Source organism: Salmo salar, chromosome 24, assembly GCF_965601325.2.
Source record: "Salmo salar chromosome 24, fSalSal1, whole genome shotgun sequence".
NCBI classification, from domain to species: Eukaryota; Metazoa; Chordata; class Actinopteri; order Salmoniformes; family Salmonidae; genus Salmo; species Salmo salar.
The window spans coordinates 43,588,994-43,598,881 of NC_138314.1; positions in this window are offsets into that span (position 1 = coordinate 43,588,994).

Genomic DNA, 9,888 nt, shown 5'->3' on the forward strand with positions numbered 1-9,888 from the left:
CTACCTCCCAGACCATCAGACTGCTGAATAGACACTACTAGTTACTACCTCCCAGACCATCAGACTGCTGAATAGACACTACTAGTTACTACCTCCAGACCATCAGACTGCTGAATAGACTCTACTAGTTACTACCTCCAGACCATCAGACTGCTGAATAGACACTACTAGTTACTACCTCCAGACCATCAGACTGCTGAATAGACACTACTAGTTACTACCTCCCAGACCATCAGACTGCTGAATAGACACTACTAGTTACTACCTCCAGACCATCAGACTGCTGAATAGACACTACTAGTTACTACCTCCAGACTATCAGACTGCTGAATAGACACTACTAGTTACTACCTCCAGACTATCAGATTGCTGAATAGACACTACTAGTTACTACCTCCCAGACTATCAGACTGCTGAATAGACACTACTACTTACTACCTCCCAGACCATCAGACTGCTGAATAGACACTACTAGTTACTACCTCCCAGACCATCAGACTGTTGAATAAACACTACTAGTTAATACCTCTAGACCATCAGACTGCTGAATAGACACTACTAGTTACTACCTCCAGACTATCAGACTGCTGAATAGACACTACTAGTTACTACCTCCCAGACCATCAGACTGCTGAATAGACACTACTAGTTACTACCTCCCAGACCATCAGACTGCTGAATACACACTACTAGTTACTACCTCCCAGACCATCAGACTGCTGAATAGACACTACTAGTTACTACCTCCCAGACCATCAGACTGCTGAATAAACACTACTAGTTACTACCTCTAGACCATCAGACTGCTGAATAGACACTACTAGTTACTACCTCCAGACTATCAGACTGCTGAATAGACACTACTAGTTATTACCTCCCAGACAATCAGACTGCTGAATAGACACTACTAGTTACTACCTCCAGACCATCAGACTGCTGAATAGACACTACTAGTTACTACCTCCCAGACTATCAGACTGCTGAATAGACACTACTAGTTACTACCTCCCAGACCATCAGACTGTTGAATAAACACTACTAGTTAATACCTCTAGACCATCAGACTGCTGAATAGACACTACTAGTTACTACCTCCAGACTATCAGACTGCTGAATAGACACTACTAGTTACTACCTCCCAGACCATCAGACTGCTGAATAGACACTACTAGTTACTACCTCCCAGACCATCAGACTGCTGAATAGACACTACTAGTTACTACCTCCCAGACCATCAGACTGCTGAATAGACACTACTAGTTACTACCTCCCAGACCATCAGACTGCTGAATAGACACTACTAGTTACTACCTCCCAGACCATCAGACTGCTGAATAAACACTACTAGTTACTACCTCTAGACCATCAGACTGCTGAATAGACACTACTAGTTACTACCTCCAGACTATCAGACTGCTGAATAGACACTACTAGTTACTACCTCCCAGACCATCAGACTGCTGAATAGACACTACTAGTTACTACCTCCCAGACCATCAGACTGCTGAATAGACACTACTAGTTACTACCTCCCAGACCATCAGACTGCTGAATAGACACTACTAGTTACTACCTCCCAGACCATCAGACTGCTGAATAGACACTACTAGTTACTACCTCCAGACCATCAGACTGCTGAATAGACTCTACTAGTTACTACCTCCAGACCATCAGACTGCTGAATAGACACTACTAGTTACTACCTCCAGACCATCAGACTGCTGAATAGACACTACTAGTTACTACCTCCCAGACCATCAGACTGCTGAATAGACACTACTAGTTACTACCTCCAGACCATCAGACTGCTGAATAGACACTACTAGTTACTACCTCCAGACTATCAGACTGCTGAATAGACACTACTAGTTACTACCTCCAGACTATCAGATTGCTGAATAGACACTACTAGTTACTACCTCCCAGACTATCAGACTGCTGAATAGACACTACTACTTACTACCTCCCAGACCATCAGACTGCTGAATAGACACTACTAGTTACTACCTCCCAGACCATCAGACTGTTGAATAAACACTACTAGTTAATACCTCTAGACCATCAGACTGCTGAATAGACACTACTAGTTACTACCTCCAGACTATCAGACTGCTGAATAGACACTACTAGTTACTACCTCCCAGACCATCAGACTGCTGAATAGACACTACTAGTTACTACCTCCCAGACCATCAGACTGCTGAATACACACTACTAGTTACTACCTCCCAGACCATCAGACTGCTGAATAGACGCTACTAGTTACTACCTCCCAGACCATCAGACTGCTGAATAGACACTACTAGTTACTACCTCCCAGACCATCAGACTGCTGAATAAACACTACTAGTTACTACCTCTAGACCATCAGACTGCTGAATAGACACTACTAGTTACTACCTCCAGACTATCAGACTGCTGAATAGACACTACTAGTTACTACCTCCCAGACCATCAGACTGCTGAATAGACACTACTAGTTACTACCTCCCAGACCATCAGACTGCTGAATAGACACTACTAGTTACTACCTCCCAGACCATCAGACTGCTGAATAGACACTACTAGTTACTACCTCCCAGACCATCAGACTGCTGAATAGACACTACTAGTTACTACCTCCAGACCATCAGACTGCTGAATAGACTCTACTAGTTACTACCTCCAGACCATCAGACTGCTGAATAGACACTACTAGTTACTACCTCCAGACCATCAGACTGCTGAATAGACACTACTAGTTACTACCTCCCAGACCATCAGACTGCTGAATAGACACTACTAGTTACTACCTCCAGACCATCAGACTGCTGAATAGACACTACTAGTTACTACCTCCAGACTATCAGACTGCTGAATAGACACTACTAGTTACTACCTCCAGACTATCAGATTGCTGAATAGACACTACTAGTTACTACCTCCCATACTATCAGACTGCTGAATAGACACTACTAGTTACTACCTCCCAGACCATCAGACTGCTGAATAGACACTACTAGTTACTACCTCCCAGACCATCAGACTGTTGAATAAACACTACTAGTTAATACCTCTAGACCATCAGACTGCTGAATAGACACTACTAGTTACTACCTCCAGACTATCAGACTGCTGAATAGACACTACTAGTTACTAGCTCCCAGACCATCAGACTGCTGAATAGACACTACTAGTTACTACCTCCCAGACCATCAGACTGCTGAATAGACACTACTAGTTACTACCTCCCAGACCATCAGACTGCTGAATAAACACTACTAGTTACTACCTCTAGACCATCAGACTGCTGAATAGACACTACTAGTTACTACCTCCAGACTATCAGACTGCTGAATAGACACTACTAGTTACTACCTCCCAGACCATCAGACTGCTGAATAGACACTACTAGTTACTACCTCCCAGACCATCAGACTGCTGAATAGACACTACTAGTTACTACCTCCCAGACCATCAGACTGCTGAATAGACACTACTAGTTACTACCTCCCAGACCATCAGACTGCTGAATAGACACTACTAGTTACTACCTCCAGACCATCAGACTGCTGAATAGACTCTACTAGTTACTACCTCCAGACCATCAGACTGCTGAATAGACACTACTAGTTACTACCTCCAGACCATCAGACTGCTGAATAGACACTACTAGTTACTACCTCCCAGACCATCAGACTGCTGAATAGACACTACTAGTTACTACCTCCAGACCATCAGACTGCTGAATAGACACTACTAGTTACTACCTCCAGACTATCAGACTGCTGAATAGACACTACTAGTTACTACCTCCAGACTATCAGATTGCTGAATAGACACTACTAGTTACTACCTCCCATACTATCAGACTGCTGAATAGACACTACTAGTTACTACCTCCCAGACCATCAGACTGCTGAATAGACACTACTAGTTACTACCTCCCAGACCATCAGACTGTTGAATAAACACTACTAGTTAATACCTCTAGACCATCAGACTGCTGAATAGACACTACTAGTTACTACCTCCAGACTATCAGACTGCTGAATAGACACTACTAGTTACTACCTCCCAGACCATCAGACTGCTGAATAGACACTACTAGTTACTACCTCCCAGACCATCAGACTGCTGAATAGACACTACTAGTTACTACCTCCCAGACCATCAGACTGCTGAATAGACACTACTAGTTACTACCTCCCAGACCATCAGACTGCTGAATAGACACTACTAGTTACTACCTCCCAGACCATCAGACTGCTGAATAGACACTACTAGTTACTACCTCCAGACCATCAGACTGCTGAATAGACACTACTAGTTACTACCTCCAGACCATCAGACTGCTGAATAGACACTACTAGTTACTACCTCCAGACCATCAGACTGCTGAATAGACACTACTAGTTACTACCTCCAGACCATCAGACTGCTGAATAGACACTACTAGTTACTACCTCCAGACTATCAGACTGCTGAATAGACACTACTAGTTACTACCTCCAGACCATCAGACTGCTGAATAGACACTACTAGTTACTTCCTCCCAGACCATCAGACTGCTGAATAGACACTACTAGTTACTACCTCCAGACCATCAGACTGCTGAATAGACACTACTAGTTACTACCTCCAGACTATCAGACTGCTGAATAGACACTACTAGTTACTACCTCCAGACTATCAGACTGCTGAATAGACACTACTAGTTACTACCTCCCAGACCATCAGACTGCTGAATAGACACTACTAGTTACTACCTCCAGACCATCAGACTGCTGAATAGACACTACTAGTTACTACCTCCAGAGCATCAGACTGCTGAATAGACACTACTACTTACTACCTCCCAGACCATCAGACTGCTGAATAGACACTACTAGTTACTACCTCCCAGACCATCAGACTGTTGAATAAACACTACTAGTTAATACCTCTAGACCATCAGACTGCTGAATAGACACTACTAGTTACTACCTCCAGACTATCAGACTGCTGAATAGACACTACTAGTTACTACCTCCCAGACCATCAGACTGCTGAATAGACACTACTAGTTACTACCTCCCAGACCATCAGACTGCTGAATACACACTACTAGTTACTACCTCCCAGACCATCAGACTGCTGAATAGACACTACTAGTTACTACCTCCCAGACCATCAGACTGCTGAATAGACACTACTAGTTACTACCTCCCAGACCATCAGACTGCTGAATAAACACTACTAGTTACTACCTCTAGACCATCAGACTGCTGAATAGACACTACTAGTTACTACCTCCAGACTATCAGACTGCTGAATAGACACTACTAGTTATTACCTCCCAGACAATCAGACTGCTGAATAGACACTACTAGTTACTACCTCCAGACCATCAGACTGCTGAATAGACACTACTAGTTACTACCTCCCAGACTATCAGACTGCTGAATAGACACTACTAGTTACTACCTCCCAGACCATCAGACTGTTGAATAAACACTACTAGTTAATACCTCTAGACCATCAGACTGCTGAATAGACACTACTAGTTACTACCTCCAGACTATCAGACTGCTGAATAGACACTACTAGTTACTACCTCCCAGACCATCAGACTGCTGAATAGACACTACTAGTTACTACCTCCCAGACCATCAGACTGCTGAATAGACACTACTAGTTACTACCTCCCAGACCATCAGACTGCTGAATAGACACTACTAGTTACTACCTCCCAGACCATCAGACTGCTGAATAGACACTACTAGTTACTACCTCCCAGACCATCAGACTGCTGAATAAACACTACTAGTTACTACCTCTAGACCATCAGACTGCTGAATAGACACTACTAGTTACTACCTCCAGACTATCAGACTGCTGAATAGACACTACTAGTTACTACCTCCCAGACCATCAGACTGCTGAATAGACACTACTAGTTACTACCTCCCAGACCATCAGACTGCTGAATAGACACTACTAGTTACTACCTCCCAGACCATCAGACTGCTGAATAGACACTACTAGTTACTACCTCCCAGACCATCAGACTGCTGAATAGACACTACTAGTTACTACCTCCAGACCATCAGACTGCTGAATAGACTCTACTAGTTACTACCTCCAGACCATCAGACTGCTGAATAGACACTACTAGTTACTACCTCCAGACCATCAGACTGCTGAATAGACACTACTAGTTACTACCTCCCAGACCATCAGACTGCTGAATAGACACTACTAGTTACTACCTCCAGACCATCAGACTACTGAATAGACACTACTAGTTACTACCTCCAGACTATCAGACTGCTGAATAGACACTACTAGTTACTACCTCCAGACTATCAGATTGCTGAATAGACACTACTAGTTACTACCTCCCAGACTATCAGACTGCTGAATAGACACTACTACTTACTACCTCCCAGACCATCAGACTGCTGAATAGACACTACTAGTTACTACCTCCCAGACCATCAGACTGTTGAATAAACACTACTAGTTAATACCTCTAGACCATCAGACTGCTGAATAGACACTACTAGTTACTACCTCCAGACTATCAGACTGCTGAATAGACACTACTAGTTACTACCTCCCAGACCATCAGACTGCTGAATAGACACTACTAGTTACTACCTCCCAGACCATCAGACTGCTGAATACACACTACTAGTTACTACCTCCCAGACCATCAGACTGCTGAATAGACACTACTAGTTACTACCTCCCAGACCATCAGACTGCTGAATAGACACTACTAGTTACTACCTCCCAGACCATCAGACTGCTGAATAAACACTACTAGTTACTACCTCTAGACCATCAGACTGCTGAATAGACACTACTAGTTACTACCTCCAGACTATCAGACTGCTGAATAGACACTACTAGTTACTACCTCCCAGACCATCAGACTGCTGAATAGACACTACTAGTTACTACCTCCCAGACCATCAGACTGCTGAATAGACACTACTAGTTACTACCTCCCAGACCATCAGACTGCTGAATAGACACTACTAGTTACTACCTCCCAGACCATCAGACTGCTGAATAGACACTACTAGTTACTACCTCCAGACCATCAGACTGCTGAATAGACTCTACTAGTTACTACCTCCAGACCATCAGACTGCTGAATAGACACTACTAGTTACTACCTCCAGACCATCAGACTGCTGAATAGACACTACTAGTTACTACCTCCCAGACCATCAGACTGCTGAATAGACACTACTAGTTACTACCTCCAGACCATCAGACTGCTGAATAGACACTACTAGTTACTACCTCCAGACTATCAGACTGCTGAATAGACACTACTAGTTACTACCTCCAGACTATCAGATTGCTGAATAGACACTACTAGTTACTACCTCCCATACTATCAGACTGCTGAATAGACACTACTAGTTACTACCTCCCAGACCATCAGACTGCTGAATAGACACTACTAGTTACTACCTCCCAGACCATCAGACTGTTGAATAAACACTACTAGTTAATACCTCTAGACCATCAGACTGCTGAATAGACACTACTAGTTACTACCTCCAGACTATCAGACTGCTGAATAGACACTACTAGTTACTACCTCCCAGACCATCAGACTGCTGAATAGACACTACTAGTTACTACCTCCCAGACCATCAGACTGCTGAATAGACACTACTAGTTACTACCTCCCAGACCATCAGACTGCTGAATAGACACTACTAGTTACTACCTCCCAGACCATCAGACTGCTGAATAAACACTACTAGTTACTACCTCCCAGACCATCAGACTGCTGAATAGACACTACTAGTTACTACCTCCAGACCATCAGACTGCTGAATAGACACTACTAGTTACTACCTCCAGACCATCAGACTGCTGAATAGACACTACTAGTTACTACCTCCAGACCATTAGACTGCTGAATAGACACTACTAGTTACTACCTCCAGACCATCAGACTGCTGAATAGACACTACTAGTTACTACCTCCAGACTATCAGACTGCTGAATAGACACTACTAGTTACTACCTCCAGACCATCAGACTGCTGAATAGACACTACTAGTTACTTCCTCCCAGACCATCAGACTGCTGAATAGACACTACTAGTTACTACCTCCAGACCATCAGACTGCTGAATAGACACTACTAGTTACTACCTCCAGACTATCAGACTGCTGAATAGACACTACTAGTTACTACCTCCAGACTATCAGACTGCTGAATAGACACTACTAGTTACTACCTCCCAGACCATCAGACTGCTGAATAGACACTACTAGTTACTACCTCCAGACCATCAGACTGCTGAATAGACACTACTAGTTACTACCTCCAGAGCATCAGACTGCTGAATAGACACTACTAGTTACTACCTCCCAGACCATCAGACTGCTGAATAGACACTACTAGTTACTACCTCCCAGACCATCAGACTGCTGAATAGACACTACTAGTTACTACCTCCCAGACTATCAGACTGCTGAATAGACACTACTAGTTACTTCCTCCAGACTATCAGACTGCTGAATAGACACTACTAGTTACTACCTCCAGACTATCAGACTGCTGAATAGACACTACTAGTTATTACCTCCCAGACTATCAGACTGCTGAATAGACACTACTAGTTACTACCTCCAGACCATCAGACTGCAGAATAGACACTACTAGTTACTACCTCCCAGACTATCAGACTGCTGAATAGACACTACTAGTTATTACCTCCCAGACCATCAGACTGCTGAATAAACACTACTAGTTACTACCTCCCAGACCATCAAACTGTTGAATAAACACTACTAGTTAATACCTCTAGACCATCAGACTGCTGAATAGACACTACTAGTTACTACCTCCAGACTATCAGACTGCTGAATAGACACTACTAGTTACTACCTCCCAGACCATCAGACTGCTGAATAGACACTACTAGTTACTACCTCCAAGACCATCAGACTGCTGAATAGACACTACTAGTTACTACCTCCCAGACCATCAGACTGCTGAATAGACACTACTAGTTACTACCTCCCAGACCATCAGACTGCTGAATAGACACTACTAGTTACTACCTCCAGACCATCAGACTGCTGAATAGACACTACTAGTTACTACCTCCAGACCATCAGACTGCTGAATAGACACTACTAGTTACTACCTCCAGACCATTAGACTGCTGAATAGACACTACTAGTTACTACCTCCAGACCATCAGACTGCTGAATAGACACTACTAGTTACTACCTCCAGACTATCAGACTGCTGAATAGACACTACTAGTTACTACCTCCAGACCATCAGACTGCTGAATAGACACTACTAGTTACTTCCTCCCAGACCATCAGACTGCTGAATAGACACTACTAGTTACTACCTCCAGACCATCAGACTGCTGAATAGACACTATTAGTTACTACCTCCAGACTATCAGACTGCTGAATAGACACTACTAGTTACTACCTCCCAGAGCATCAGACTGCTGAATAGACACTACTAGTTACTACCTCCCAGACCATCAGACTGCTGAATAGACACTACTAGTTACTACCTCCCAGAGCATCAGACTGCTGAATAGACACTACTAGTTACTACCTCCCAGACCATCAGACTGCTGAATAGACACTACTAGTTACTACCTCCAGAGCATCAGACTGCTGAATAGACACTACTAGTTACTACCTCCCAGACCATCAGACTGCTGAATAGACACTACTAGTTACTACCTCCAGACTATCAGACTGCTGAATAGACACTACTAGTTATTACCTCCCAGACAATCAGACTGCTGAATAGACACTACTAGTTACTACCTCCAGACCATCAGACTGCTGAATAGACACTACTAGTTACTACCTCCCAGACTATCAGACTGCTGAATAGACACTACTAGTTACTACCTCC